Here is an 11,945-nt window from a genome sequence, read left to right on the forward strand (position 1 = left end):
TTATATTTGCATTTTTTTTTTCTTCTTCCTCCATGTGATTGTGTGTGCGCGTTCCTGTGGTCGAGCAACTGAACAGTGTGTGTGTGTGTGTGTGTGTACGTGTGTGTGTGTGTGTGCGGTGCCTCATACAGTGTGGATGCCACAGTACAGAGCGCTCCGCAGTCCTGGCTAATGATGTGTGAGAGGAGAGAGGAGCAGATAAGGACAGCCATTCCTCAGCACGCAGACATGAACTGACGTTGGACGCACATGTGCACGCACACACAAACACACACACACACACTGATGGGTCCAGGTTTTATCTCCAGTCAAACAGTCAGACTCGCGGTCAATGTTTATTCGCCGGCAAAGACACTTCTCATCCATCTGCCGCCACACACTCCTGTCCACGCACAGACAAACACACACTGCTGAGTTAAAAGCCGGCTCGACGACTCCGGGACGACTCTTTGTGTGTGTCGTCAACCTCGGAGTTAACAACCTAAACAGCTGCTCGCGCTTTTGTGGTCCTGTGTTTTAACTCAGCATGCAGCCCTCAGCGGGCCTTCTGCAGAACATATCTCAGAGCATATATTTTTGTTTCGGATCGTCGCGCATCCATTCACCTACACCAGCCGAGGGAGTCATTATCAAATTACCACAAACCATATCTCATTTTCATTCATTCTCGAGACCACTTAATGTTATTCGAATTTTGGGGATGGGGGGGGGTTGGTTTAAAAACAATAAAAGGAAATAACAGAAATGTAAATATATGGATAGAGCCCAATTTAAGATGTAATTTCACCTGAACACTGCTCATAAAAAAAAAAATTTAAGATTAGATTTTTGTAATGGAGGATGTTTGTAAATAGCTGTCTTTTTAAAGTGTGTTTTGTATGAATCCTTGCATTTTATTTTTTTTTTGTCTTTGCAATATGTTTTTATTTTCTTTTCCTTAGAGTTGAACTGAATATTGCAACAGTCACATGAATTGTCTTTTTTTTTTTGCAGCATCCAGTATTGTCAAAAACAGTCTTTGTTACCACACGTGTTTCATATAAGAAGAGAGAAAAAAAATACTGGAGTTCAGAGTTTTAGTTCCCACGTTGCTGTTCAACAGGAATTTGTAAGTCGCTCAGAAACTGTTCAGGACTGAAGCTTTTGTCAGCGAGTGGCTTTGAAATGGATAGGTCGCCCAAACTATGAGCGATAAGGGTCCCGCTCCCTGTTGGAGACAGCACTTAACTCTGCAGATGAAGACTGTGTTACTCCACTGCCTTTGAGTTACCGACACCTTCCACTTCTTTCTGAGATGTAACAAAAGAAAACGTTTCCTGGTCCACAAAGATGAATCTTTTATCAATTTTAATAAGTCTATCGGGCCAGAGACAGAGAGAGGGATGGAGAGAGGAGAAGAAAAGAGAGAGTCTGACCGCTCCACGCTCACCAATAAATCATCTGGTTTACACCACTCATTATCTCGCAGGCGGTCCTTTGTTTTAAAGATGCTCTCTCCTTCTCTTTCTCTCCTTCCGCCCCTCTCCTTTGTCATCCCTCCCTTCCCAATTTAGCACAAGGATGTTGATGGCTCTTTGTACGAGCCCCTCTGCAGGCTCATTTACTGCTATTGTTCGAAGCCACAGTATTATTTTTCAATGTGCATGTGTAAACGAAACCTGTTGAATTTGTTTCCCTTTTGTTTGAATCAGAGTTGTCAATTTCAGTTATTTTATTTCATTTCTTTGCCATTCACTCTTTTTTTTTTTTTTTTTTGCCGCTTCTCAGCGTAACCTGTTGGCACCAGCTACAATGGAAATAACGTTCCACCAGTTTGGAAACTACCGCATATTGATAAATAAAATTTTTCCCATGGAACTTTGTCTGAAGTCACTTTCTTTCTTTTTTTTTTTACTTTAAGCTCAATCTGTGTTGGTAAAGCATTACCATTTCCTTCTCACTGACCACCTCCATGCATGGTGGGAACATTAACCAGCCGCCCACGCACACAGCACTTCACCCCCCCCCCCCCCACCCCCACCCCCCAAACTCCCCCAAACCCTCACCTCAGGGGTCAGTGCTGCACAGATGGGTTTGTTCTGATACATTAGTCAGATTGAAATCACAAGCAGGCTTCATAAATTCATATTCGGGGAGGATGGACACGCCTTTTTGCATAGTAACTAATACCCGTATCAACCCGCTTTGCCCCGGTGTCCTCCAAAATTACATTTCTCCATACATGATTAAATCTGATTGGCTGCACTCGGCATTTCCATTGCGTTTGTCTGAAATTACAGTCTTCGCATATCCGACTGAGGAGCGAAAACTCCCCAAGTCCTTGGTGAAAGTGGAGATGGCATGAAATGTTATTAAAGTGATTGGCCTTTTTTCTTTCTTTTTTCTTTTTGTTCTCCCGACAAACACATCAGTGTTTGTGGGCACGGCTCTCGTGTGGCTGATGATGTGAGCAGAGACAGAGTGGGCGACTGAAGAGACTGATGGCAGCAGAGAGGAATAGTCGGGGCAGTCAGAGACATAATATGCCTGTAGCTTCACTGCCACCCCCCCTCCTCTTTCGTACCCCCCACCCCCCCCCCCCCCCACCGCGCTCTCCATTGCACCTCGGGGCAGGTACGTTCATCTGGTTTCCTGGCTCGGTCCCGAGACGCCCCCATAGATCCAACGTTACTGTGGGTTTATTAAAACCTTCCCCCCACCGAGCTACTGTGTGTGACTCCCATGTTTGTGTGTGTGTGCGTGCGTGCGCGTGTGTGTGTGTGTGTCTGTGTATTTTTTTTTTTCGGTCTGTGCCTCTTGCCACAGGGTTCTTCAGTTGCTCTCCAAAAAGAGTCCCAGAAATAAGGAAGCGATATTCTTGCAGCACACACTGCAGCAATTTTGCTCCTTGGTTTCTTTGAAAATGCATCCTCCGGAACCTTATTAAATCAAATATTTGCCTTATACCCATACACAGCACATTGCTGCATCTTCATGAGACACTCCAGTAGCTTCCAATCATTACCAGGGCTTGTTGCTTGTTATTACTTTAAATGTGGCCTGTGTATGTGTCAGCAGCTTAAACACCCTCATCAGTTCACACCTGATGTAAGCATGAGTAATTCCTCACAATGTGTGTGATATTTTGTCCCTTTCTTTTCTTTTTAATCGCATAACATGGTGAGTCACATGTCTTTATAGATGAAACAAGTCACCTGGGAGAGCAACAGCTGCCAGCAGTTTGAGGTGGCTTGGGAACAATTTAATTTACACTCATTTTCAGCCATGACCATGAATACTAATTGAAAAAAATTAAATAAATAAACAATTTCTCTTCTTCAAGTTGTTTCTCTTCACATTCCTCGGTTTTCCCAATGCTTTTTGTAACGTAAATAACATTAACTGTCATTTTGAGGCATTAAAACTTTAATGCAAAATTCTACCTTTTTTTTGGGGTGAAGTCGTTTTCTTCTTAATGTGACAAATTATGTGGCAACTGCAGAAAACATTTTTTTTTTTTAAATATAAAATAAAACTGCAAACTGCTGTGAAGCAGGGTAGACCCTGAACAAGCCATAAGTCCATCACAAATGATGTGTTTGGCTTTAACACTAAACGCATGTTTTGAAAAAAACAAAACTGAAGTGAAGCTTGCAAATAATAGATACAATTGTGTAATGATGGAACATTTAATAACTTGTGTTTTATTGTGCCTCTCAGTTAGTTGTTCATTGATTATTATATATGTCGTGTATCAAGTTTCCCACATTCTTTCAATGCAGCGGTATCATATCATTTCGTAACTTATCGTTCTGTATTGTTTTACATTGTATTCTAGGTTGGTTTTTTATTGTATTGTATCATATTGTATGGCAACACATCTTATTTTACTTTAGCTCTTTGTGTTGCACCATCTTATCCCTTCACAACTCTTTGTATTGCACTGTAACAGAGGATATCTTTTTAGATCATATCAGAGTGTCTCTTAACTTCTTTCCGTCGCAACACATTTCAATGACAAATCATATCATATTGCGACATCTCTCCTCTTTTTGTATTGTCTTACACATTGCGGCGTATCTTTTTGTATACTAACACAGTGCGTATGGTATGCTGCAGCATATCATATCATATAAAAGAAAAAGCACGCCAGAGCATCTATTCCAAAGTACAAAACTGCTATAAAGTGGCATGACTCAGTATCACATGGGGAATGACTTAAGGATCTCATCTTCTATGGTGCGTGCGATCAATAAAAAATTTACAGGAATCATGTGACATCTGTACACATAGGAGAAGGCCACAAACCAACACTGAAGGCCCTAAGGCAGCGTCAAAGTGAAACCACACAGGATTATGTCATGGAAACCACTGCAAGGGTTCAGTAACACTTGTGTAAACTATTGTCTCTGGATCCAGCTCATTGCTTCATTCAGCATCAGAAGACAGAGACATGCAGCTTCCTTCTCTTAGCTCATTAAGGACGTGAGGTAGAAAAGCATCCCATGAGTCAAAACTCGAAATCCATTGAATTTATGGATGCTGCGACCTCAGGGTTAAAGAGAAGTGGAGGTTTTTTTTCTTTTTTTTTTTTCCTCAGGTCACAGTCGAGCTGTCAGCTTATGTGATGGTATGAGGGTGGATTAGTGCACACTGCATAGATGACTGGATCACATGCTCCATTAATGCCAAACAGGTTTTGAAAGAATACATGTTGCCACCCGTATTATAAAATTAAAAAAAGAAAGACTTGTTTAGTCATTAGGATGACTCATTTCTGAATACATGGCCTGAATTAGATAGTGTGCAGATTGTGAATGAATATTATTTATTTTTCTTTATCTATTAAACAGCACAATTACACAGCAAAAGAGTACAGGCAGATGCAAAGACATTTTCGGGGGGTAGTAACACTTTAATTCTAGGTGTTTGAGTGCTAAAAGAATTAATCCTGTTACTGACATTTTATTGTCCACTTGTCTTTGCAATTTTCACTCAGTTTAAATGTTTAACTCGAACTTTTCCTGCAAACTATTGTACATTAAGCGGAAGCAGTTTATTTGAAGGTGAAGAGGCATGAATTAGTGAGATTGTTTTTCTTCCTCAGTGTGTTGACACGATTTATTCTCCAGATTCATTTCAGAGGATCAGCAGCAACTGGCACAGTTTACGTATCATTTAGTCTGCTTCTGAATCGTTCGCAGCTCTGACAAGGACCGCGAAGACCTGCAGAGCTCGTGGAGCCACAGATGGAAAATAAAGTCGGAGAAGTAAAGTGATAGCTAACCAGATGAGGGAAAGAATTCAACAACACTGGTAAGAGTCCTTTTTTAACGGTGTAAGCTGGCACTGCGTCTTAGTTTCCCCTCTCGTTACCTCACACGCAACGCTCCCACACAAAATCTGCTGCATGTGCACACGCTACCCTTGATCTCTTGAAGCATTCGAGTTCAAACTCCGCACCTTCTCGGCTGTGACCAGACATCCAGGGAGAAAGTCTGTCAGTATAAGCTGTCAGAGTGCAATTTCCTAATGTTTTTCCTGTTTTTTTAATTATATTTTTAAGTTTTTCTTCACAGGAGTAATTCACACCAGAATCAATATGACATGCTATGGGACATGTTCTTTCTCATGTAATGTACATATGCATTTTTAATGAGTTAATGCATCACTCACCATTCATAAATAATGCAGGCGGCCTAATGCCTTTCATCAAATGCTGCTCATCAAATATCAAGCAGATTTTTGGTCAATCACTGAGCTTCAGAGGAAACCTGAGACGGCACCGAGAAATGGAAAACGGAGAGAGGAAAAACCACGGAAGGGGAGTTCATTAGTCAAACTGTAACAAATAGTTCACTCATGAAAGGGCTAATTAATGTGATTCAAGTTTCAATCATTTAGGGGGGAGGGATATCTAAACATGACTCCCCTTTAATCCCCCGGAGGGGCAAGAAATTCCACTTAAGCATCTTTGTTCTCTTGGGTTATGGTATGGTTCAATTTTACACACACACACACACACACACACACACACACACACACACACACACACACACACACACACACACACACACACACACACACACACACACACACACACACACACACACACACTAACACACACTAACACACACACACACTAACACACTAACACACACACACAGCCGTCAGCCACATATTGATGGCATTGTTATGACCAGAACATGCCTGATCAGGCCTTGGCTGTGGCAGGGATCCAGGTCTGACCGAGACTCATCAATCATACAGAGAGTGGGAGAGCCAAAGAGACTCACACACACACACACACACACACACACACACACACACACACACACACACACACACACACACACACACACACACACACACACACACACACACACACACACACACACACACACACACACACACACACACACACACAAAAGAAAAAAGGAAAAATGCATATGGGAGAAATTGCCATGGAGGCTGGCTGCTGGGTCACAGGTGTGGAGACCAAGAAAGAAAGTGGAAATTATTCCTTTTCTTTTTTCTCCTTCCTCTCTCTCTCACTCTCTCTCTCCCACCCTCCCACGTCTTTAAAAACATCCCATTTCCATCCACATTTCCTTCACCCAATTTAAGCCCACACTCCATTTGCCCCCTCAGCACCACCACCCCTCTCCTCCTCCGTCTCCAACTCTCAATTAGGCCATGCCTCGAATCTTTAGGCATTATCTCTGCTGGCCATTTATATAACATGACTCCAAAATGCATTTGCACAATTTTCCAATTACAGTATTATGCCTTGAAGCTTTACTTCCTTCTGTCTCTCTCATTTCCCCCCTTTCAGTCAAACCGCTCTTGATGTGTAACACTACAAAAGAGTCACCCCTGCAAACACAGACAAGCATTTCCACTTTTAAGTAATGGCCTTTCTCGTCTTTTTGTATTGCTGGTTGTTGTGAAACTTTTATTTTTCCATGTATTTTTAAGCTATGTGAAGTATGTCTATGCCGGCTATGGCTGACTGAGAAGTTCGGTCTATACTGATCCAGCAAACCCCAGGCTGTGAATTTAAATCTGAAAATCAGACATCAACTAAAACCTCAGAGATCACAGATTCTTCTAAAAGACTGTGTACCTGAGAATACAAAAAAAAAAACCAACAAAAACAAACACACCTGTAAATATTGAACTAGGATTGGAGAGTACATTGGGAAATTGAATCCAAGCCTGAGACTCTTCAACAAATACAGTAAGTATTTGAACAAATGTTCAGTCATTTTCTGAGGAACATAGAATACATGAGAGGGAAACTATTCTTTTTACTTGTTTTAACATTCTAACAGAATAACACTAACAAACAGTATGAAAATAATCCACTTATCTCATGTTTGCCATTAATGGACAGCCCCCCCACCCCCCCCCCCCCCCACCCCCCCCCCCCACCCCCCCCCCCCCACCCCTACCCGACACCCCCAACTTCAATCTGATTGGCTCGTCTCAACAATTTCTAGAAGCACAACCAGTCACACTGTGCTCCTCACCTCATCCTCTTGAAAACAGTAAATGTAAACACATTAATAAACATAACACTGCTTTTATTACCCAAGATGGCAGCAACTCCAACCTATTCGTTTCTGCCCGAGTCCAAAATGCACAGAGAGGGAACAACACGAACACCCATAGCAGCATAATTTACAGAAGGACGTCCAGGATAATAACACACTCATTACTTGGCTACCGTGTAACATAATGCTAGATTTAGTCTTTTAATAAGCTGTGTATAAAAATTTCACAATGTGTGTCTCTGGGAGAGCAGCACCTATTAAAATGTTGTCACCAACTAAATGGAGGTTGTACGTCATCCCTGCGTCACTGACCTGATGTGTTGTTGCTGGTGTCGACAGACAAGATAAACACTAGAGGAAATCCATAACGAGTTTATGTCAGCGCCAACAGCAGAGTTTTAGAGGCCCTGGTTTAATCATTGATCTCATTTGATCTGAAAATGTTTGCTCTATCAGCCATTGTGGTAGTTTATTATTAAACCATTACTGTAAATAGGAGTAATATGTACTCTATGAGTCAAATTATTATATGTTCTAATAAATAATGTAGATAGATAGATAGATAGATAGATGAAAACATCATTTGAAGTCAAATGATTTTGCTGGATAAGAACTATATTTAGTTTTACTGACTGAAGAACACCTAAAACTTGTACTCGCCTATTTCAAATGAACTGAGCAGATAAAGGCATCTAAGAAACAAGCACCTGTGGGATGAGTAAAGGAGCTGAGTATGTGGGTTGTGGCCCTAATATGACATGTGGCCAGACTTGCATGGCTGCATAGCAGAAGTGAGGAATTAATGACTTGGGATTACCGTGTGACACATAGATTCATCTCAGTGTGAATATGAATCTGATACTGAAAAGTTGTGTGTTACCTAGTCTTGATAATCAGTCAAGTTCCTGAATTATCTGTATATTTTGTTGTGATAAATATTATTCAAATTGGAATTCAACACAGCAAAACATAAAGACAGAAAATACTATAAATGCTAAACAGTTACACTGCTTGAATTTTGATATAATGTTTCCATTGATCAATAATTTCTCACTATCTCCATGCACTTGTTTGTTAAATGTTAACTAACTGTTAAACTTGCAATTGATGTTATTTCTTTTGACTGCAATGATGAATGAGCTGTTTGGTGTTAGCAAATAAGTTTTGACAATATTTATTGACACAGCAGACACACTCAGTTCCGCTACATATCCCAGAAATGCATCATACATTCAAATGTCACTTTTTAAAAAAAGAGTTGGCAGACTGTAAAATGGCATGAGTTTTACAGCAGAGAAGCTTGTTAGAACAAAGGCATTACCCCGTAAACACAAAATGTCTTTGCTTTTGACCAGAAAACCAGATGACACAAAATGAAGAGTTTGTACAGTAAAATATTTGTAACAATAGATAAATGGGTACATAAAGGTTGATAAAGAATAAATGAATAAAATATATGTCGACATTGCACACTTTCCCAAGCTGTTGTTGCTGTATTGTGTTTGTGTCATGCACCATAATACGGTTTTAGCCTATATTTCACGTTGATGCCACAGTTTAAGTCCGAGAGCAGGAACTGGTGACATGCTGCAAGTAGCACACAGTCATATGAACGCTCTTAATGTCCGCAGCTACAGTGCAAGCATTCATCTGTACACTGGATTTTCACTGCAGTCTAAATCTGGCAAGGACTCTCATTAACCAGACCTTAATGCTCTTTGTTATCCGTAAGCGAGCACTGTCTGTTACGATTATCAAGAGCTGCACTTCCGGTTTCTCTCGGGGTGGCCACCAAGAGCTGACTGGCCTATTGTATCAGCTCCTGGAAACTCAAGCTAATACAAGCGTTGCTGACCACCCATCTGCAAATTAAGTGACCTAAATACTAGGCAACATCTGCGGGGGCAGAGATGGTTGGATGCTGACGGATAGTTTGCGCATGTGTGTGTGTGTGTGTGTGCGCGTGCGTACGCTGAAGCGTTTGACTGCAAATCTGCCCGACAATGGCAGTGTCAGAATAATAACATCTCTCAGTCAGTGTCGCAGTGAAGGATCTCTCAATGTCACCCTCACTCGAGAGCGAAGTGGACCTTTTATATTGACACTTTTCAACTCAACAGACGAACTCACAGCAAACACCCAGCTGAGAAATTAAAACTGAGAAGAGCAGTCGGGAGGCATCGCGGGCGGAAGGCGCAGACGGGTTTTTTGTGTTCCCTGTGATGCGGAAGCTACACAGTGGTTGACAGGATGCATTAGAGAATCCCCCAGTGAAGGGTGACTGACCTAAACATGTGACCTAAGTGCTGCCCTAGTTTTAAGAGTGCCACGCGAGATCAAAAACTCCCCTGTGTGCCGTCGCTGGCTGCGGACAGACGGGGCAAACCCTGAACATTTTTTTGGGGGGGAGCTAATTAAGTACTTTTTTATTCTCTTTTCTCCTTGCAGCAGCAGCAGCGGGAGCAGCGATGGGGGAATATTGATATTCTGAGAGGGGAAACTCGTTTTCCCACACGCAAGCTGACATCAGTGAGACATCAGTGGAAGGTGGGGGGTAACTGAATATTCATGAAGGGCAGGGACCCATTTCAGGCCAATGAACATTCCCTCCCTCTCTCTGCCTCTCTCTCTCTCTCTCTGACACACACTCACGCAGTCCAGTCACAAAATCATACACACACACACACACACACACACACACACACACACACACACACACACACACACACACACACACACACACACACACACACACACACACACACACACACACACACACACACACACACACACACACACACACGCACACAAAGTGCAAGGACTTGTTCCATACCAGCAGGCACATACTCATCTCACGCCTCGCTGCACTCATTCATATCAAAAGCGCATGCTCATTACATACAACAGCGGAACACACGCACGCACACAAACCAGCCATTAGCAATCATGCAACTCATCCAACTTGACTTCTCTCATGAAGATATAATAAACATTTGAACAATATCTCTTTGCAGCAGCTGCTTACGAATCCATTAGCTCAATAAGTGCATTTCGTGTTTCATTATAAAATAACTGCTTAAAAATGGCTCAAGGCTAAATCTGCCACATGCAAAAAAAAAAAAAAAAAAAAAAAAACCCGAAGCAATGAGAAGAGACAGCTCCACTTAAAGCAGATGGTTCCTAGCCACATGCTAACAGCTGGATGCATGTTTCCTTTTTATGCAGACAGTTGTTTGACAATCTGATTATTAAACAGGCCCCATTCCAGAGTGGCTCCTCTGTTGTGTTATTCTGTTATTGGTATGCAGGGACAACCACAGGAGGAGGAGGAGGAGGAGTGTACGGTGTGATGAGAGGATAGACTTGGATGTGATGAGAGGCTGAGGGCAGTCAGTCAGTCTGGACGTTTGGCACAGAGACAGCAGATTCCATTTCCATGCCAATCTGCCTTGTCTCTTTCTGAATCAGACTTGACCTTCACAGGCTGATGACTCCAGAGGCCTGGGACCAGGAGACGCTTTCTGCTTAAATCCAGATTCACACACACACACACATGCACTTAGATTTGTTACAGGAATGGGAAAATCATTTCCCCAGTCGCTGCCCTTCTATCCATGTTTGCACACATGCACATGCGAGCTATAAGTGTGTCGGCATAGAAACGCTCAAACCGGTGGAGGAATAAAAGTCTCTCCCTTGATTTACTGTAAAGGAGTGATACAAAGGATTGAAATGAGACCAGATCGTCTTTAGAGAGCCAACCCTCGGCGCAGATGGCTCTGTTTTTCATCTTCGCTCTCATGAGATCTCATTTTCTGTGCTCTCTTCAGCAATTTCACTGGGTTTTTTTTTTTTGTTTTTTTTACCGTTTCAGTTTGTTTCCATAAAACACCGACAGAATCGAGTTCAACAAAACAAATAACAAACAAAACAAATTACTCTCCAGAGGTTCTTTTTCTTCATTTTTGCAGGTTGTAAACCTCCCTCCGTCTCCTGCCAGTGAAACTATATGCAGCCTGGGTCTGAGTACCTGGCAGCCCCGTCCCGCCTGCCTTCCTCTCATGTTTGTGTTTAAAAGCCAGACTGAAATAGACCTTTACAAGTCGTCTAGTGAAAGTGACTCCGGGCCCTTTGGTTAATTGACCACCTTTAATGAGTGTCAAACTGCAGTGGTCATTAGACTGGGGGTTGCTATGGGTCACTGCTGGGGTGAGACAGAAAAGAAAGGAAGCAGTAAAAAAAAAAACAAGGAGAGGAACCAGGTAGGCAGTAAAATAGCTTAAATTCTTCTCCACATTTTGAGCTCTGCGTCATTTTCCTGTGTTTGTGTTTGTGTGCGAGCGGTGTGGCGAACAGCGTGCGTGCATTTGTTAATGTGCACAGCCTCAGGCCAGCACCTGTCCTGCTAAC

This window comes from Blennius ocellaris (genome assembly GCF_963422515.1).
Source record: "Blennius ocellaris genome assembly, chromosome: 9".
Classification (NCBI taxonomy): domain Eukaryota; kingdom Metazoa; phylum Chordata; class Actinopteri; order Blenniiformes; family Blenniidae; genus Blennius; species Blennius ocellaris.